Source organism: Balaenoptera musculus, chromosome 17, assembly GCF_009873245.2.
Source record: "Balaenoptera musculus isolate JJ_BM4_2016_0621 chromosome 17, mBalMus1.pri.v3, whole genome shotgun sequence".
NCBI lineage: Eukaryota > Metazoa > Chordata > Mammalia > Artiodactyla > Balaenopteridae > Balaenoptera > Balaenoptera musculus.
The window spans coordinates 68,393,346-68,415,942 of record NC_045801.1 but is presented as its reverse complement, the minus strand read 5'-3'; the positions used below and the strand labels follow the sequence as shown (position 1 = coordinate 68,415,942).

General features: G+C 36.7%; 1 protein-coding gene across 8 annotated transcripts in view; it reads left to right on the top strand.

The window, feature by feature from the left end:
- The window catches only part of LOC118883373 (serine/threonine-protein kinase Sgk3), a 155,139-nt gene that overhangs the window by 64,071 nt on the left and 68,471 nt on the right, over window positions 1-22,597 (top strand). The gene's annotated exons all lie outside the window — the stretch shown is intronic.

Below are 22,597 nucleotides of genomic sequence, written 5' to 3'. Positions count from 1 at the left end.
AAGTCTAGTAGGAAGAGAGCCTGGCATGCTCAAGAAAGTGAGAGAACGTTCTTAAGGCAAGAACTCAGGTACAGTACAAGGAGCTATCTTTATTACTATAGTAGATCATGAGTGAAAAGAAAGGATATCTCTTTGTCCTATCAGAGACTTGCTTCTTCTTTGAGGAAAACAAATCAGAATGAGTAGAATAAGCTCCTTTTTGTTTTGCTGACTGCGCTGCTTCTAGTCACATATCATGTTTTTAATTTACGTAATCTTTATGCATGTAAAATTAATGTTGTACTGAGATGGTATAGACATCCCTGCAGTTTGCTAGCACACTTCTCCCCCCACTCTCATCTGCACCTTCCCACCCTGCCACCAGCCTCCCCAGTGCTTGGAGCACTTCCTTGGATCCACCACTTGGATCTCCATTGCAGTTAGAATAACATGACTCCTTAGCATAGTGTTCAAGCCTTTTGTGATTAGTCTCCAACCTACCTCTCTATCTCTATTTTCTACTTCTCTCCTTCATCCATACTTAGCCTTTGCTCTGCCATACCTTTAACACATCCTATGTTTTCCTGATTTTAAGTCTTTATTACTTTCCCTTCACCTGGCATAACCTTCTTCCCTTTCACTGCTCGTCAAACTATGATGCTTTCTAGAAAGCTCGGTTCACACACTTCTGTAAAGTCTCTGATTTCTTATTATCTTTCTTGCCTCCTCCAGTCTCTACTCCTTCTAGAGTGTTTCTTATTTCTTTTTAATAAAACATACCATAGTCTCTTGCAGTGCTTTAAAAATGTGGGTTGCAACCAATTAGAGACTTGTGAAGCCAATTTAGTGGGGTGTGACCATCATTTAAAACCTGGGATAAAATAGACCAGAAATAGAAAATGTCAAAATACGTTGTATATAAGAAGAGGTAATGCTTTTGTTCTGTGGTACTTTTGTTGCAGTAATAGATATATATGAGTGTGCTGGCTCATCATACTAAGAACTATTTCTTGGTCAAAAAAGTTTGAAAAACACTGGTTCACATCGTATCTATGAATTAGCTCTCCAATTAGATTATATATTACTTTAGGACAGGGATTTCTCACTCAGGCTCTAAATATTCTCCACCCTCTCCACTTTATATATAGTATCTAGGGTGTTTTGTTCATCATAAGTGTTGATTTTCTTTGAACTTTTCTCTAATTCTTCCTAAATCCTAGGAAGCAGCCTTGACATAGAATTTCCCATACAGTTCAGTCTAGCAGATTGGAATCTCCATTTTCCCCTCTGGACATTTCCTCTAGGAGTCCTCTGTACTCCAGTTCCCATCTGGACTGCTACCGCACAGCTGTCATTCTGGGAATTCTCTTTGCCTCTCTTACCTGGGCTGGATCCCTTGCTGCCTCTTTTTTGGTTTATTCTGTTATTTTGGTAGAGCACATAGTCCAATAGCTTGCTGAAAAAGAGTACATGAAATCATCTGAAAATGCCTGTATTCTCCCTTCACAATTGAGTGATAGTTTGGCGGGCTATAGAACTCTGGTTGAAAATTGTTTTCCCTCAGACTTTTAAACGCATTGCTCCACTGTCTTCTAGTTTCCACGGTTGGTGTTAAGAAGCCATGCCATTCGTATTCCTGAACTTTTGTATGTGATCTTCTTCTTCCTTTCTGGAAGCTCTTAAGATCTTTTGGTACCTTCTGTAATGAAATTTTACAATGATCTGCCTTAGGAGGTACCTCTCTTCAGCCATTATGCTAGGTACTCAATGTACCTTTTTTTTTTGGCCATGCCCTGTGGCCTGTGGGATCCTAGTTCCCCTACCAGGGATCGACCCTGCACCCCCTGCAATGGAAGCACAGAGTCTTAACCACTGGACTGCCAGGGAAGTCCCCCCTCAATGTACCTTTTATTTATTTATTTTTTATTTTTATTTTTTTCAGTGTACCTTTTAAATCTGGAATTTGTGTTGTTCATGTCTCAGAAGAAAAATTCTTCGCTAATTTCATTATCACTGTTTTCTCTTTGTAGATCTTTGATTGGTTATGATCTTTTGGATTGGTCTCTAAATTTATTACCTGTTTTCCTGTTGTCCATCTCTTGGTATTTTTGTTTTACTTTCCATAAGAATCCCTCAACTTTCTTCCAACCTTTCCATTGAATTTTTTGTTTTTGCTGTCATTATCACTTTCCAAGAGCTCTTTATTATTCTCTAATTGTGCTTTTTAAGATTATTTTATTTAAAAAAATCTTTCATTCATATAATATCTTCTGTCTCTATGAAGTGTTTTTTTTTTTGTTTTTTTTTTTTGGTAGATGAAAACCTTTTGTCTACTCCTAGCATTCTATTTTCTGTTTTTAATGTAGTCTAGTTTTTAATTTTTTTTAATGTTCCTTTATGTTAGAGGTTTCCTTAAGTGCCTGATAATTATTTAAGAGTAAGACACTAAAAGAATATATTAAAAACAGAATAAAAGTTCTGTGTATCTTGGTAGAACTTGTTAAAGGTAGAGACCATCACAGATTTCATCAGCAGCCCCTCTTTTCTCAGGACCATGCAGTTTTCCCAGATAAGAAGCCTCTCATCTCCTGCCTGTTGCCCCAAAGCCTGAGCCTCTTCTCGGGACCTAAAGGTTAGGTCAGCTGGCTCCTACCTAGTGTCCCCTCTCAGGCTCTCAGATTTCACCTTCTGCCACTGCACCCATTTCCCACTCATCCACAGGCTTTCTGCTTCATGTAGGATGGCGTTTTTGTTGTGTTTTCCCTGTTTTGAGGTGACTTCTGAGAGAAAGAGGTGAAACATCTTTATGCCAACATTTTAAAACAAGAAATTCTTTCCTGAACTTTTCAGTTCACAAGTTCCTCTGTATACATCATTAAAAATGGAGGGGATATGCTGATGTTTCTCCAACATGGGGATGTTGAGACCTAATTAATCAATGTTAATGCGTTTATGAAGATGAAATCTTTGTGTAAGTATTCATTGGCATGCTGTTTTCCAGAGAGCATAGAAAGAATGCTATATAGATTTTTAGATTACCTTTTATGGTTTCCTATTTCAAAAAAATAAGAAAATTTAGATTTTAACAGGCCAGTCTTTGTTGGTCTCTCACGGCCAATTCAGATATCCAGAGTATGACATTAGGAGATGATTCATAATACGAAGCATGTGGAATCTTTGTGAAAGTTGTTAGTTTTCATGATATTAATGTGTGAAGTTTACTTTTAAAATAGACTGTTTTATTCCCTAACCTCATTTTAATGTTCCTTTTCTTTTTGAGCATATGACCATGGTTTTTCCATCTCAGTGACTTCAGTAAAATTTCTTACAGGGTAATTGCTTACAAATAAAAGACTATCTTCAAGTAGTTTAAACAGCCATACAGTTTTTTTGAGTAAAGGGTACAGAATGCCTGTTTTAGAAAGTCCAGGTCTAGACTGGAAAGAGAGCTGGGGAAGACTGAGATCCAGTATGGTGCCATGTTATGGAAGAATGGTATTATGTGTTATTTTAAAATTCTTTGACATGTGTGCTGTTTTAGGATAAAGCTAAAAAGCCTCTTATCTTTTGAACTTTTAGCCACTTAGCAATTCAGTTTTTTAAAAATCTATTTGATTTGCTCAGTCTTTATCAAAAATTAATGCAGTGTGTTTTACAGCATAGCATGGCAGGTAGAACACAAGCGTAATTGTTGGACTTGAGTGCCAGCACTGCCAATTGCTACGTGAATTTGAACAAATTACTTAATGTTTCATTTTCCCCATCTGTAAAATGGAGTTCATAAGGTTTCCTTATAGGGATTCCATGAGAGAATGCATGTGTGACGTCCTTAGCACGGGGCTTGCCTCCATCAATGGTAGCTCGTTCTGTTGAGGTATGTAAAGCATCTAGCACAGTGCCTTTTCCTCCTACTTTCATCCTACTTACTCAGGATGTTCTGCTGAGTCAAAACTACCAGTTGGAAGTTATATAATACAGATCCTTTCTTTTACTAATTCTTAGGAGATTTAATTTGGAGATAGCTTTGGTAAATTCAGAAAAACACTGCCACTAAAGTAGTATTTATTTATGCTCAGAGCTTTCTAAAGAGTTGATCCTGTCTGTGCTGAATTAGCAACCTATAAAAACAATGGTGAGCTGCTGGAGGGAACTGCAAATTTTGGGAATAATTTAGTTGCCAAGCTACTCAGGCTTTGGGTATTACCAAGGAAAATTTATAAATATGTCAAGCCTTGATAGATTCTTCCTTTTTATTGTTACTGTACTGTAAATATGCTGGGCTCATCCTGCCTGTGGGGCATGTTTTGTCCAGACTGTTACTGGCATCACGAGAATCACGATCCTCCTGGACCTGACTTAATGCCCACTCACGCTAGGGACCTGTAGGGTCAAGTCCAGCCCTGCCCTGACTTGCATTTTCCTCTAACACCACTGATTTTAAGGTCAATAAACTCTCTACTCTGACAAGTAGAAGGAGCACGCTCATTAATTTTAATTGTGAAAACTGCCTCCATACTATTGTCATCAGTTTGTCTGGGTTACTTTTACAAACATGGTAGACTCATCAATTTGAAACCCATCATGTCAGAGTTGGCCATTAGGGACTTCTGACTTTGCTATTAATTATTTCCAGTGATACTCTCCCTAGTTATTCTAGTTGCATGAACGCTCATATGAGAGAATGGTGAAGAAAATATGGAGTAAGGGATGGATCCATTTTGTATTATTCAGAATATTATTTTTTAATATACTTTCTGAAATTAGTTACCTTTGGTCACCATATAACTAAATTAGCAAAATTTGATTTGTTTCATCTGTTAGAAAAATTATTTTTATTACTGGGCTGTTCCTTGCATTTGGAAGACTTACTCTAAATTTTGAAGGTAAATACTATATAGCTTTATAGATCCATTTTTTATTAAACTAAAAATCTCCATGTACGCTTTTTTTATTAAAAAAAATAAAAGATTTAATATTCTAGGGATATAGTAGACTTAGATTTGCATTGTTTAAAATATTTTTTATAAACTGTTCATTCCTTTTTTTAACATATTTTTAAACACATATAAGAGACAATTCATAGCATATGTACATAGTATAGAGAATAACAACCAAACACTCATGTATCTATCACCCAGTTTAAGAAACAGAATATTAGCAATACATTAGATTCCCCATGTGCCCTTCCCCAATTCAGTTCACCTCCCTCCACCCCACAAGTAACCATGACAAAACTTTGTATTTATTATTCCCTTGACTTTTTATAAAACTAGTTTTTGCAACATTTGTATTTTTCCCTAATCGTTGAATTTTTTTCATTTTTGAAACTTATACAAATGGAATAATTTCTCCTGATACTTACTTTTAACATAGTAAAAGTAACATTGATGACATTCACCCATGTTGATGTATGCAGATGTAGTTCATTAATTTTCACTTCCATATAATATCTCATTATATGACTGTTCCACAATTTAGTTATCTATTCTTCTCTTGATGGACTTTTGGGTCATTGCTAGTTTTTTGGCTAGTACAAACACTGACTTCTTATACATGTTCCTTATTGCACATGAGCAAAAGTGGAATTGCAAGGCAAATTGCTTAATCTCTGAATTTCATGAAAAATCCATTTGCTTTTCTTTGAATTTAAGGAGGATTTGAGATTGAGATAATTTATTTCAAATCAGTGGTTTGATAATTTTGTATCAATTTTAGCATTTTTCTAGGAAAATTGTTTGCTTTTGAAATTATTTATAGATAATTGATTTATTCAGAAAGGTCAGGAAGTGAGGCATTCCAGATTATTTAGATATGCTTATACATAGAAATGGAGATATAGATATATAAATATAAGATAAAAATATAGATAGTCAATTTCAGAAGTCAGAGTATAATATTAATAATAATGGCTAACTTTTATTGAATATGTACAACACAGGATGACTGTACTGGTGTATGTCAACTGAATAACTGAATACCAGCCACTGCCTGGAAGTAGTTTTTGGTGTGTGTGTGTGTGTGTGTGTGTGTGTGTATGTATGTGTAAATGTCTGAATATGGAAAGTGAAAAAATTGCCTTCAGACTTATTGATTTTGGACAAAAATAGGAATTTTCTATTCATTCAGCCTGTTTTGATTCCCAGTACATCTTCTACTGTTTGGAAGTAAGATGGACTATAAAATGCTGAAATAATTTTTCACTGTGATATTGGAAATTATACAAATTCAAGAAAAGATGAATCAGTAATAGCTATCATAATGGTCAACTTTACAATTAGTGTTTATTGCCAGTGCTTTCCTTTGTATACATCTGGGAATGTTTTACAAATGAAATTTTGTGCATTTCTGATGTAATGCCCTCTCTTCTGAAAAGAAAAGTCCTTGTTTTACAACTGTCTAAAATTCACCTTCTTTTAGATTTCTTCCCTTCCTCCCTACCTCCCTACTTAAGACATTTATTTTTGCCCTTGCTTGGGCCAGCCACCTGTTTATTTAAGTGCTAGAGATGCAGTAAGAAACAAGATCCAATCTTGCCGTCATAGAAGTAGGTAGAGTTCAGTGGGAGAGAGGAATATGCACATAGGCAATTCCCAGGCATCTTTCTTTGATAAGGGTTGGTTCACATTTAGTCTTAAGAAGGGGTGAGGGAAAGCTTCCACTATTAAGATATTTAAAAAATCTTACTCTTTGATTAAAAATAAATACTCAATAAATTTAAGTACTTCTTTACTTATTCATTTTTATAGGTCATTTTTATACTTATATTTTCAGAGCTTAAAAGAAAAAGAAAAATCATTAATTATGAGCTTCCTAAAATACCATCCTGTTTTCTTGTTTGGATTTCATGAAAAACGAGAACTGCTTTTCTTATTACTTCAAAAAAATTTTTTTAATTCCATGAGTTATGACTTCTGGAAACTTCTTATTTAGAAAACATTTAACAATCATTGATCTTTTTTGTGTGTGATTATTTTTGTATAATCATAAGTATGGCATGACATTTAGAACTATGTAAACAACATATAAGATGGTGCCTTGACTCCGCGTATACTCAAACAATAAATGTGGATATTTTATTTTTTACTTTATTATTACTATTTTTTTTTTATTATTACTATTTTTTAACTGAAGTATAGTTGATTGACAATGTTGTGTTAGTTTCTTGTGTACAGCAAAGTGATTCAGTTATACCTACATATATATTCTTTTTCATTATAGTTTATTACAAGATACTGAATAGAGTTCCCTGTTCTATTCAATAGGTCCTTGTTGTTTATTTTATATATATTAGTTTGTATCTGATAATCCCAAACTCCTAATTTATCCCTGCCCCCCTTCCCTTTTGGTAACCATAAGTTTGTTTTCTATATCTGTGAGTCTGTTTCTGTTTCGTAGATAAGTTCATTTGTGTCATATTTTAGATTCCACATGTAAGTTATATTATATGGTATTTGTCTTTCTCTTTCTGATTTACTTCACTTAGTATGATAATCTCTAAGTCCATCCATGTTGCTGCAAGTGGCATTATTTCATTATTTTTTATGGCTGAGTAGTATTCCATTGTAAATGTGGATATTTTAATACCGGCTTGCTTTCCTATAAGAAAAAACAGGTATACCATATGAATAATCTCTGGTTATTAAATCTTATTTATTGAGAGGTCAGTCCACGAGGGACTATAAAGTGTCAGTAGATTTGGCCATGAGGAGAGTACTGTGCTACGTATCAAAGCGGTTTGGGGAGGTGGAGGGTGGAAGCTGATGACACTGGGTGGGAGAGTGAACAGTGGAAGAGGAAGAGAAGACAGCAAGTGTGGGCTGTGTTAATTCAGTAAAACTTGGTGAGTGTGAAGTAGGGTGACCACCTGGGACTGCAGGGTTTCCTGGGATGCAGGACTTTCAATGTTAAAACCAGGACAGTCCCAGGCAAACAGGAGCAATTGGTTACTCTGCATGGCTCAGCTCTGTGCTAGTTTCTGAGGTTGTAAAAAAATAGACATGCAAAGAGAGAATTGTAATATAATGTGATCTTTTAGTATGTAAATGTAAAGGGCTATGGGAACACAAAAGGGGACACTCTCCAATTTGCAGAAGATGGTCAGAAAGTTGTCACGGAGATGGTGTAATGAATCCAGAGAAGGAGTAGGAGTTACCCCAACTCCAACTTCCCAGGGGGTGGGGAGGAGAGAGGGGAACATTTTAGGCAGAGAAGGTGTGCAGCATTTGGTTTTTAGAGAAACACAAGTAGCTTTTTCTAGAAAGATAAGGGGACGCTACTGCAGGGCCTGGGGAAGAAACCCCAGGTGCTCCTACTACAGCGGTTCAGGGACATAGAGGTGTTGAAAGAGGTAAAGTCTGGTGTTCTCTCTGTTTTCAGTGAGACTGGGACAGTGCTGAGGGAGGGAGAGAAGAAAGAGGGGTGAGAGGGTTGAGGAGAGTGGGAAATCACAGGTTTCTGAGATGGTCGAATGTGGAAAAGCTCTGAGAATTACAAAGCATTAAAGGAAATAGCTAATGCTTACTCAATGCTTCCTTTGTTCCAAGCACTAAGTATCTTACAAACTTATCACAACAACCACAAGAGATAGCTACTGTTATTATCTCCATTTTACAGATGAGGAAACTGAGGCACAAAGAAATTAATACCCGCCCAAGGTTACATAGTTCCTAAGAGGCAGAAGCCAGAATTCTGTAGGTTCTATGGAGCCCTTCGCTCTTTACCTCTGCACTTAATACATTTCCACATGTGACTTCACGTGACACAACCTCCTCTGTGGTGTTCTTATCCCCACGTGAGTCACATGGGTAGTCAAGATACATGGTTAGGCAATGTGTAGGAGAGGACAGCTAAAGACTATAAATTGCTGAGACTTTTCTTTTCCGCACATTACATACTTTCCTGACTAAAAAATAAAATAAAAGGAAAGAATGTGATCCTACCCCTTGTCCATACTCCAGAAGTATTCTGGCCATTCATTTGTATTCTGGTTTTTTGAATTCAAATGCGTTTTCCCCTAGAAGTCATAGATATCACTTCTAAATTCCTAATCAAGTTGCAAAACTGTTATTAATTGTGGCCCTAGACTTCAAATGCCCTTACAACCCCCTGAACTCCTCCGACTCCTTGGAGGCCCTGAAGCTTTGCAAAGTGGTAGTGACTCTTTAAAGCTTTGTTTGATTAGCGTGAGAGAAAACATCAGAAGCCTGGAGATGGGTCTCCCAGTGCTTCAGTAGAATTGGCTGTTAAAAGTTGGGGTTGATCTTCCCACCAAAGGCAGACAGCGGGCTTCCCTGGTGGCGCAGTGGTTGGGGGTCTGCCTGCCAGTGCGGGGGACGCGGGTTCGGGCCCTGGTCTGGGAGGATCCCGCGTGCCGCGGAGCGGCTGGGCCCGTGGGCCACAATTGCTGGGCCTGCGCGTCTGGAGCCTGTGCTCCGCGGCAGGGGAGGCCGCGATGGTGAGAGGCCCGCGCACCGCGATGAGGAGTGGCCCCCGCTTGCCACGGCTGGAGGGGGCCCTCGCGCGGAGACGAGGACCCAACACAGCCATAAATAAATAAAAATTTAAAAAAAAAAAAAAAAAAGCAGACAGGGCCCCCAGTAGCATGGGGCAGAGTTGGTTTGTATCTTTGGAATATTCAACGATCATGGGTTTTCTGTGTAAATTGTGACAGGTTTTGACTTTAGATCATTTCTGCATTTACAGATGAGGAATGAGAGATAAAGCAAAGTGAAGGAACATTGCCTCATATTTTATATTGCTAGTTAATGACTGAGCCAGAGCTAGAGTTAAGTCTGTAGCCCCTTACCCTAGCGCTCCAGTGGGATTAAACGCCAGCGAGACTTTACCACCAAGATGACTGATTTGCTGGTACATTCTGGATGGCAGCTGCCTCAGTACTCAGAATGCTTCCCAGGCAGCCTTGTAGACGTGGAGCTGTCACTGATGAAATGCTTTATGCTGTGACACACAGCATTCCCTGACTCACTCACTGAGCAACCCTGGGATGTCAGGCACACACAGTCCCTGCCCTGCAGTGCTTAGAGTTTGGCAGGAGAGACAGTAATAAAACAATTATACCGTGTGTTTAATTACATTTGTGTGATAAATGATATGTAGGGTAAGTATTGGATGCTATTTAAGTGTAACAAGGGCCCTAACATAAGTCCAGAGTCAAGGACAGCTTCTCTGAGGAAGTATGATTCAGGCTGATTCCCAAAGGGTGAGTAGGAGTTAGCCAAGTTTTGTGGACGGACATGTATCCCGCCCAATTCATATGTTGAAGTCCGAACCCCCAGGACCTCAGAACGTGAGTGTATTTGAAGATAGGCTATTTTTAAAGAGGTAGTTAAGGCTAAATGAGATCATTAGGGTGGGCCCTAACCCAATATGGCTGGTGTCCTTATAAGAAGAAGAAATTAGGACACAGACACACACAGAGAGAGGACTATGTGAAGACACGGGGAGAAGATATCTGTCTGCAAGCCATGGAGAGAGGCCTCAGAAGCCACCAACCCTGCAGACACCTTGATCTTGGACTTCTAGCCTCCAGAATTGTGAGAAAATAAATCTCTGTTGTTTAAGCCACCCCATCTGTGGTACTTTGTTATGGCAGCCCTAGCTGACTAATACACCAAGCAGAAAGTAGCTGTGTGAGGGTTCAGGTGGAGTGAACGTAGGGAGACTCGGGGAGGACTGCGGTTGGCTAGTTCAGTATTTAAAAGGACTCACTCCATCTACTTGGAGCATAAGGAATAAGGAGACTAGCATGTCACCCACATTTACAAAACCAAACATCTTTTCAAGTTACATATTTCCAAAGGTAAATGAAGAGTTCTTAAACAGAGTCATGCATCTACTGTTTTAAAATGATAATACTCGGGCTGCCCTGGTGGCTCAGTGGTTAAGAATACACCTGCCAATGCAGGGGGCACGGGTTCGAGCCCTGGTCCGGGAAGATCCCACATGCCACGGAGCAACTAAGCCCGTGCGCCACAACTACTGAGCCCACGTGCCACAACTACTGAAGCCCGAGTGCCTAGAGCCTGTGCTCCACAACAAGAGAAGCCACTGCAACGAAGAGTAGCCCCTGCTTGCTGCAACTAGAGAAAGCCTGTGCACAGCAATGAAGACCCAAAAATAAAATAAATTAATTAAAAAAAAAAGATAATACTAATCTGGATATGTAAAATTACATATTTGTTGATGGCCCACTCTCCCCTGGCCTTATCATGCATAGACCTGTTTCTAGGTGCATTACATACTCACAGGGTTCTTTTGACAGAAGGACCTTTCTCAGCCTTCCTCCTGCCCCTGAAAATCCAATATGTAGTTCAAAATAGCCAAAATCTTACACACTTGATACCTCTCTGACTACTCAGGCCCCTAGTTTGTCCTCTTTTGCTGATTGTATAAACCAGTGGTTTTCACAGGAAGGTCTCAGAACCACTTACACTCTTAAAAATTATTGAGGAGCCCAAGGAGTTAGTATTTATGTGGGTTATCAATATCTACTATATAAGAAGTTAAAACTGAGAAATTTAAAAAAAATTTTAAAGATATTCCCATTACATATTAAACACATATTTTTAATGAAAAATAAGTTTTTCCCAAAACTAAAAAAAATTAGATTAGCATCATTTTACACATTTCAAATCTTTTTAGTATCTGACTTGATAGGAGACAGCTGGACCCTTATACCTGCTTCCTCATTCAAACTGTTACAATATGTTGTTTTGATTGAAGTATGTGTAAAAATCAGGCCTCACAAAAATATGTAGTGAGAAAAAGCAGGGATATTTTAGTAGACTTTTCAGAAAAATGTGGAGATTCTTCTTTGATACTATACCAAGAGTTGGCAAGTGGTAGTTTCTTCAAGATTAGCTGTAGTGTGGGCTCTGAATCCATGTCAATAAACTTGTACTCAGTTACATTAAAATCCAATGGTCATTGTATTCATTTCCTAGGGCTGCTGTAACAAATTAACACAAACTGGGTGGCTTAAAACAACAGAAATTTAATATCTCACAGTTTGCAGGCTAGAAGTCTGAAATCAAGGTATCAACAGGGCTATTCTCCCTCCAAGGACTCTAGGGGACAGTCGTTCCTTACCTCTGGTGTTCGTCTGCCTCCGTCTTCACAGGACCTTCTCCTCCGTGTGTCTCAGTGTCTTCTCATCTGTCTCTTTTAAGGACAGTTGCCATTGGATTTAGGGCTCACGTGGATGATCCGGATGATCTCATCTCGTGATCCTTTTGGGGGCCGCCATTCCACCCACTACAGTCCTCTTACATTTTGAATAGATCTTTGATGCATGCGTGCTTTTGTAACTTCATGCATTAGTCATTTGGAAAATATGGTTTACTGATTGATTTATGCAGATCTTCCAAATGTTGACACATTTCATTTTAACAGTAGTTTTTTTTTTTTTTTCTTTAAACATCTTTATTAAAGTATAATTGCCTTACAATAGTGTGTTAGCTTCTGCTTTATAACAAAGTGAATCAGTTATACATATACAATAGGTTCCCATTACTCTTCCCTCTTGCATCTCCCTCCCTCCCACCCTCCCCATCCCACCCCTCTAGGTGGTCACAAAGCACCGAGCTGATCTCCCTGTGCTATGCGGCTGCTTCCCACTAGCTATCTATTTTACATTTGGTAGTGTATATATGTCCATGACACTCTCTTACCCTGTCCCATCTCACCCCACCCCCTCCCCATATCCTCAAGTCCATTCTCTAGTAGGTCTGTGTCTTTGTTCCCGTCTTGCCACTAGGTTCTTCATGGCCTTTTTTTTTTTTTTTTTTCCTTAGATTCCGTATATATGTGTTAGCATACTGTATTTGTTTTTCTCTTTCTGACTTACTTCACTCTGTATGACAGACTCTAACTCCATCCACCTCATTACAAATACCTCCATTTCATTTCTTTTTATGGCTGAGTAATATTCCATTGTATATATGTGCCACATCTTCTTTATCCATTCATCTGTCGATGGACATTTAGGTTGCTTCCAGGTCCTGGCTATTGTAAATAGAGCTGCAATGAACATTGTGGTACATGACACTTTTTGACCTATGGTTTTCTCAGGGTATATACCCAGTAGTGGGATTGCTGGGTCGTATGGTAGTTCTATTTGTAGTTTTTTAAGGAACCTCCATACTTAACAGTAGTTTTTAAATCATATTTGTTAGTATCACCAACCGAGTGCATCAGAAAAGTCTTTCAGAGGAGAGAAGCAGTCAAGCTCATAGTGGCAGAAACAAATTTTCCAAAACTCTAAGTTTTATTTGAGAGCTTGAATTTTTATCATTGCCAACGAATACATTGAGTTGTTTTCCTTGATGTGATAGGCTTACTTTGTTCATTTCCAAGAAAATGTCTGCCAAGTACCCAAGTTTGGCAAATATTATCGTTTGTCAGTTGTCCTTTTGAGTAAAAACGGTGTTCTATGTAAAAGCAGCTAGTTCAGCTTTTTGAACTCCAACAATCATGCAGGGACTGGCTTTCCCTCCAGACCATCATTAGACTTTGGTGTACAGCAGAGTGCTTTATGCATACTTCCCATTTTGTCACAGAGAAATGTACTCAAAGGTTGAGATTTAATAAAATTAATAATTTTTACTGCGCTGTCAAGGACATCCTTAAATGAACTTGGCTTTTTTCTCTTTTTAAACTGCAAATGAATGACAGTAGGGAATGCAGTGCATGCTAGTACAGCAGTGTGACTGCCTTGATTCATGCAGGGGCATCAGCAGTTCTAGCTACTATATTGCTTTTGCACCATCAGTGCAAATGTCAACACAGTGAAAAAGGCAAATAACATCTTAGTGTTATCATGAAAATAGCTTGACCTCACAGACCCCTTGAAAGGATCTTAGCACCTTCCAGGGGTCCATAGACTATACTTTGGACACTCCTGGCGTATACCATTCAGTTTAAAACTAAATCATCATGGACTGGTTAAATTTTTAATGTATGGGTATTTCTTACATCATTAATAGGACTGTTTCCTTAGACATGAAATATATGCATGTATCTAAAAAATTTTTTTTTTTTGCCAATGGTAATGGATATGTAAGGATATTGACAACAACATTGGAATAGCAGAGGAATTGAAAATGCTATTCATTGATCAATGGGAAACTAGCTAAATTAATTAGATTGTATATACACAATAAAATACCATGAAGAAAGCAAACACATATATAGTCTTTGGCCTTTTCTGTGCCAGAGCTAGGTAATATTGATACAAACATATGTATATATTACAGGTAAAATACAAAATATAATGTTACTTCCAACTGAAATTCAGTACTATAGGTTTTTTGGTTTTTTTAAAAAAACCATCTATACCTCTTTTCTCCCACAACAAAATTCTTGGTTCTTAAAGACACAAAGATAATTACTCATTTTATTTATCCCACCAATATGATTACTTGAATAGAGTTTAAGATTTTTGTTTGTTTGTTTCTTTTATCCTCAGGGCTTATCCTACTAGAAATGTGCTTTGTTTTGAAGTCACTTGAAGTAATTCCTCTAATCAGCTTAGTTAGGTCTCTTTGGTTAATTTTGAGAAGGAGCCATTTTTAATCTTCTCTGCTTTTACTTGCTATTATATTTCCCTGCATATCTCTAAATAATGAACGTATACCTTTCTTGATTTTTGTCAACTTTGAACATTATCTTTGAACCACAATTACATATAATACATGAGACTTGAGCTCACTCAGCATGCCCTCCTCCCATCACTGTAGTAAGGTCACCGTTTTTAAGTACTCCATTGGTCACTCTATAACTTATATATTTAATAACATTTCTTGTTCTATCAACAATAGATGGTGGGATTAAAAGTTTTTAAAATTTTATACACTTAATGTACTATACATAGGGCCCAATGGAGAGCAGTGTGCATCTTAGGTAATCAGTACTTACTAAATTAAATTGAATTTTTATTATACTCTTTGCCAAATAAAATGTTAGTCTTCAATTAATGCAGATATTAGCTAAATCAATAATTAGTAATTTATAAATCATGATATCAGACCAAGGAATTAGGATCAGGAATAGTCGTCTTTCTCTTCTTCCCTTTTTTCCTTATTGTCTATAAATGACTTGGGATGTTGCATCACCTTTTTAATGTTTCTGTTACTCTATTATTAAAAGATATGTTATTGTGATGTAAATTTGGTATGAATAGAGAAAAATTACAAAGGAAGAGAGCTTGCAAGTGTTTTAATTAGGTAAAAGGTGCACTTACAATAAAATCTTAGAAGGTAAATTCATATGAATGAAGCTGTTAGTGCTGACCTCTGGGATCCATACTGGAAAAAAACAAAAAAACTTTACCTATTTATGACATAGTCTATTGAATCATGAAAATAAGGTGGAAAATAATTTCCCCCCTTAGCATACAAAGGAATGCATAAAAATGTCCTTGTAATCTCTGTGTCAATTAATGGAATCTGAATTAGGCAGCATTTTAAACGAAATATGTGTAATTAATCGTGGATTAAAAGTTACTGACCATATCATATAAATCATTTCAGACAAATTTAAACCCAAAGGCCTATTCCAAATTCCAGTGTCAAATAAAATTACTCAGTACATCATTAATAAGATGATTTTCTGCATACAAGATTAATAGAAAAGACTTTTGAGGGTTGAGAAAATGATTTAATTGGATGTCAAATTCAAAGATTATATTTCCTCTCTAAGATGAACAACCTCTGACTGTTGTATATCAAATTTTATTTTCTTTGGTCCACTGCTGTATGAGACTTGAATATAATTACATCATAGGCTACTAATTCTCTTTTATAGAGTTAGGTCCCTTCACTATAACATTAATATGTATGTAAACCAACATGCTTTAAGCAAAAAGATACATAAGCACTGTTTTACATAAGAATTATATTGGAATTTGAGATACAGAAATTCACATTTTAAAAATTATATTATCAGAAGACTTTCTTTATGAAATTTTCAGGCTACTTTATATTTCAGGTTACAGTCCCATTGTTGTACTTATACTTCCATTGTGTTCCTTTATTATAGTTCATTCATTATTATATCTTTAATTGTGTTACATTGTGTTCCTGCTTCAACTTTGTTTCTTAGTCAATATACTTTCAGTTCAGTGAAATCAAGTTTATTTCTAAAAGTTATTAGTCATCTCAAAATTTCAAACACAAAGTCTGGGAAAACAGTGAAAGTTTCACATTAATCTGCTCTGGAATATTAGGAAATGTTTTCTTGGACACTCATTGACCTTTCAAAGACATTTTATTATGCACAATAAAACTTATTGTAGAGAGGTGATAGAGCATAGTGGTTAAGAGCATAGACTCTGGAACCAAAGTACCTGGGTTCTAATCCCAAGCCTACCAATTACTAGCTAAGTGACATCTGGACATGTTTTTTGACTTTGTAGGTGTTTCTTCACCTGTAAAATGGGGTGATAATTTTATATAGCTGATAGGCTTATTGTGAGGATCAGTATATATGAAGTGCTTGGAGAGTGTGGCACATACGTGCTATAGAACTGTTAGCTATTTTTATTATGACTTGTACTGTTAACATTAGCAATTATTGTCAAGGATACAAATAATTCTAGTTATATTAGTGTTCAGAAATATTTTTATAACCATTTCATCAGGAAATTGTAATATTACCCCATGTGATTTTGAAAGTGTTTTAGACATTCTAGAGTCAAATATATTCACAGAAAAATATATCTCTAGTCCTATAATGAAAGCCAAGAGGATTCATATGCAGAAATTCATTTTCTATTCATCTTTTTCCTTCAGTAACTTTTTAGGTGTCTGCTTTGTATAAGAGTATCCTAAGGAGCCTGGGAATAAGAGGATGAATCACATGTGGATCTTGCTGGAAATTACTGGCTAATAGAGGATATATAGATATAAATAAATACTCTGAGTTAGAAAACAAGAGGTGCAGATAAAATGCTCATAAAAACTTACAGGAAAGAGAGTATCCCCACAAAAAGAATGAGAAAATCTTAAAGGAGCTTATAGTTGAATAATGCCTTGAAAGATCAGTTGGACTTATATATGCAGAGAAATGAAGTCTGTGTTGCATGTAAAGGAAAGGGCTCATTTTGCTTGGAGCACTGGGTACATGAAGGGGAAATAAGGTCATATGATGGTCAGAATATAGAGGATCTAGGAGTCTAGGCTGATAAGATCTTATTCAGTCATCATTGTTAAGGTGTTTTTTTAAAAATTAAGGTGAAATTCATATAACATAAAGTTAACCATTTTAAAGTGCACAATTCAGTGATATTTAGTATATTTATTGATAACAGTGTTGTGCAACCGCTACTTCTGTCTAGTTTCAAACATAATTGTCATCCTCAGTCCTTAAAAAACTAAAAACAGAACTACCATATGACCCAGCAATCCCACTCCTGGGCATATACTCAGAGAAAACCATAATTTGAAAAGATACATGCACTTCGGTGTTTATTGCAGCACTATTTACAATAGCCAGGACATTGAAGCAAAGTAAATGTCCATCAAGAGAGGAATGGATAAAGAAGATGTGGTACATATATACAATGGAATATTACTCAGCCATAAAAAAGAACGAAAAATGCCATTTGCAGCAACACGGATGGACCTAGAGATTGTCATACTGAGTGAAGTCAGACAGAGAAAGACAAATATCATATGATATCACTTATATGTGGAATCTTAAAAAAAGGGTACAAATAAACTTATTTACAATACAGAAGTAGAGTCATGGATGTAGGAAACAAACTTATGGTTACCAGGGCATAAGGGGAGGGAGGGATAAATAGGGAGATTGGGATTGACATATACACACTACTATATATAAAATAGATAACTAATAAGAACCTGCTGTATAGCACAGGGAAGTCTACTCAATACACTGTAATGGCCCATACGGGAAAAGAATCTTAAAAAAAAAAAAGTGGATATATGCATATGTATAACTGATTCACTTTGCTGTACACCTGAAACTAACACAACATTGTAAATCAACTATACTCCAATAAAAATTAAAAAAAAACCAAACATTATTGTCACCCCCAAATTAAACCCCATATCCATTGAACAGTTATTGCCCATTCTCTCATCCCCTCAGCCCCTAACAACTACCAATCTGCTTTCTGTTTCTTTGAATCTACCTATTCTGAATATTTCATGTAAGTGGATTCATTCAGGATGTAAACTCTCATGTCTAACTTCTTTCACTTAGCACAGTGTTTTTGAGGTTCATCCACATTGTAGCATGCATCAGCACTTCATTCCTTTTTATGACTGAATGGTATTCCATTGAGTATTTGTATCACAACTTGTCTATGTTGATGGGCATTTGGTTGTTTCCATCTTTTGGCTGTTGTGAATAATGCTGCTATTCACATACATGTATAAATATTTATTTGGGTACCTGTTTTCAGTTCTTTGGGGTATATATCTAGGTGTGAAATTGCTGAGTCATATGGTAATTCTATGTTTAACTTTTTGAACAACTGCCAAATTGTTTTCCACAGCAGCTGCACCATTTTACTTTCCTACCAACAATGTATGAGGGTTCTAATTTCTCCACATCCTCACTAATACTTAGTTTCTACTTTTTTGATTATTGCTATCCTAGTGCATGAGAAGTGGTATCTCTTTGTGGTTTTGATTTGCATTTCCCTAATGACTAATGATGTTGAACATCTTTTTATGTCCTTTTTGGCCATTTATATATCTTCTTGGGAGAAATGTCTATTCAGGTCCTTTACCCACTTTTTAATTGTGTTATTTATCTTTCTGTTGTTGAGTTGTACAAGTTCTTTACTCTGGATATTAGACTCTTATCAGATATATGATTTGCAGTTATAGTCTCTCACTCTATAGGTTGTCATTTTAATTTCCTGATAATGACCTTTGATTCACAAAATTTTTTAATTTTGGTGAAGTCCAATTTATCTACTTTTTCTTTTATTGCTCCTGCTTTTGGTGTCATATCTAAGAATCCATTGCCAAATCCAAGGTTGTGAAAATTCATCCCTGTGTTTCCATCTAAGAGTTTTATAGTTTTAACTCTTTTAGGTCATTGATCCATCTTCAGTTAATTTTTGTATATGTTGTGAAGTAGGAGTCCAGTTTCATTCCTTTGCGTGTGAATACCCAGTTGGCCAAGCACCATTTGAAGAGACTATCCTTTTCCCATTGAATGATCTTGGCACCCTTGTTGAAAATTAGTGGGCTATAGATATATTTATTAACTCAATTCTATCCCAGTGGTCTATAGATCTATCCTTATGCTAGAACCACACTGTTTTGATTATTATAGCTTTGTGATAAATTTTGAAATCAGGAAGTGTGAGACCTTGTTCTTATTCAATATTGTTTTGGCTATATAGGGCCCTTTGAAAATCTATATGAATTTGAGGATCGGTTTTTCCATTCCTGCAAAACAAGTCTGTTGGAGTTTTGACAGAGATTACATTAAAATTATTATAGATTTTTGAACAGAGAAAATGACATGACTAGAATTCTCCTTAGACAGCATTTTACAACATGAATAGGAAAAGAACAAGAGAGGACACTAGGAGACCATTAGAAAATTAGCACAACAGAATGGCTTGTCCCTAAATTGTGGGAGTGAAGAGGGACAAATGCCAGAGAGATTGTGGAGTCAGACTTGAAACAAATCTCTTCATTCACTTAATGATTTGTGCCACATTATTATATGCTCTAGGCACTAAGGATGCTATAGTGAACAAATGGATATGTTATTTTGCTTTCATAGACCTTGCACTCTAATGGGGCAGGAACAGGGGAACAGTAAACAGTGAAATAAAGAGCAAACTGTGATCAATGCTGTATGAAGGAAATGAACAAGCTACTATGATAGAGATAACAGAGGAAGGCCTACTTTAGATAGGAGAGGCCTGTCTAAGGGACAGCTGTTTAATTAAGACCTGAATGATGAGGAGTTAGCCTATTCTAGCCTAAGAAAACAAAATTATCGGGAATTCCTTGGTGGTCTGGTGGTTAAGACTCAGTGCTTTCACAGCTGTGGTCCCAGGTTTGATCCCTGGTTGAGGAACTAAGATCCCATGAGCCACATGGTGTGGCCAAAACAAAGAAAAAAAGAAAAAAAAAAAACAACAAAATTATCAAAGGCTCTGAGAACCTAAATGGGAAAGGGAGGGAAGATCTAGGGAGAAGTCCAAGAAGAATCCAAGGTTTTGAACTTGTGTGACTGGGTAAAAGGAGGTACTATTAATAGAATTAGGTACTAATTAGGTGCTAATTAGGAGGTAATATTAATAGAATATGCTTGAAGGGAAAACCATGAATTTATTTATTTTGGCGGGGAGATATTTAGCAGGTAGTTGGAAATTTGGAAGTAGAGTCGGGAAAGAGGTCATGCTTCAGGTAAATGTATTGTGTCCAACTGTATGGAGATGAAAATTGAAGACATGAGCTTGGATGAGAAAGGCAGTGACAGTGAAAAGAGCTCAGGAATTAAAGTTGAAGACCTGGATTTAAGTCTTCTTATTTTTGAGTGGTTGTGATACTTCGGGCAATTTCTCTTTCTAAGGTCACAAGGCTCTATTTCACTGTCTATTCTGTTGTAGTTATCTATTTGTGTGTTCTAATGATCACATTGTCTTGATTACTATAGCTTTATTATGTCTTTATAATATCAGGTAGTTTAAGTCGTTCAGTGTTGTTCTTTTTAAATATTGTTTTGACTTTGTTTTACACCATTTTGGGCTATGAAAGCTTTCATAGGAAGACTCTACTTTTGGATAGCAGGGGAAACCTGTATTCCCAGTGTTCTTCATTCCTAGTGCACATCTATATTTCCAGAAACCTGGAATCATTTTCCTTCTGTCTGATGGACTTGCTTTAACATTTCTTGTAGTGTGGGTCTGCTGGTTATGAATTCTTCAGCTTTTTTTTTTTTAATATGTCTGAAAAAAATCTTTGTATTTCCTTCAGTTTTGAAAGATGTTTTTGCTGGGTATAGAATTCTAGGCTTACAATTTTGTTGTTCAGTATTTCAAAGATGTTGCTCCACTATCTTTTCCTTGAACTGTTCCTTACAAGAAATCTGCTGTCATTTTTACCTTTGTTCCTCTGTACATAGTCTGCCTTTTTTCCTCTGGCTGCTGTTAAGATTTTTGCTTTATCACTGACAAGTTTTTAATAATTTCATTATGAAATGTCTTGGTATAGTTTTCTTCATGTTCCTAGTGTTTGGGTTAATTGAGCTTGTCAAATTTGTGGGTTTATAATTTTCATCAAATTTTGAAAAATACCAGTCATATTTCTTCACACGTCTTTTCTGATCTCCTTCCCCAGCCCTCTCCTTCAGGGACTCTAATTACAAGTATATTTGGCTGCTTGAACTTGTCCCATGGCACATTGATTCTCTTTTCTTTTTTTCTGTATAGTTCATTTTGGAAAGTTTCTGTTGTGTGTCTTCAAGCTCACCAGTCCTTTCCTTTTCAGTGTCTACTCTTCTGTTAATCCCACCCAATGTATTATTCACCTCAGAAATTGTTTTCATCTGTAGAAGTTGGATTTAGAAATTTTTTACCTTCCTTGTCTCTACTTAATTTTTTAAGTATATTACCATTATAATAACTGTTTTAATGTCCTTGTCTGCTAGTTCTAACATCTGTGTCAGTTGTTGGTTAGTTTTAGTGATTGGTTTTTCTGCTCATTATGGGTCATATTTTCCCACCTCTTGCTGTGCCTTGTAATATTTGATTGAATGGCAGATATTGTGAATTTTATCTTGTTGGGTGCTGAATATTTTTGTATTCCTGTAAATATGTTTGAATTTTAACTTCAGATGCAGTTAAATTGCTTTAAAATAGTTTGATCCTTTCAGATCTTTTATTTTTTGGGTGGCATCCAAGCAGCATTTAGTCTAGGGCTAATTACTCTCCAGTACTAAGGCAAGACCTTTCTGAGTACTCTCCTCATTGAATTGGGAGGTTTTCTAGTCAGCCTGATGTGAACAGCCACTATTCCTGTCCCTCTGTGAGTGCCCAGTACTGTTCCTTCTAATGCTTTCAATGGTTTGTTCTTTCCTCAGCCTTGGGTAGTTTCCTCACATGCATGCACTGATCAACTCTGTTGAATTCTCGAGGAGGAGGACCCTTTGCAGATCTCTGGGATTCTCTGTTGTTATGTCTCCCATACTTTGTCCTGTGAACTCCAACCATCTTGTTCTCACAGCTCCGTCTCCTCAGCTCAGGGAATCTGCTGGGCTCTCCTGCGATTCCCCTTTCCTATGTCATGGCCTGTAATGTCTCTGAAGGTAATAAGCTGGGGTAAACCTTCTTCATTTCCCATCCCTGAGGAATCACTCTCCTTTACTGCCTGACATCTAATATCTTAAAAACTGTTGTTTTATTTATTTTGTCTGGCTCTTTTTTGTTGTTGTTGGTTTAGGTGGGAGGGCAAATATGGTTCTTGTTACTCCATCTTGGCTGGATTCAGAAGTTCCCCCAAGGCTCTACTCTTAATAGTCACCTCACACTTCGAGGACAGGAAAAGTTCCAAGAGTCTTTAACCAAAAGCCTCTGGTACAACCACTCTGTAAAATGAAGTGTGAC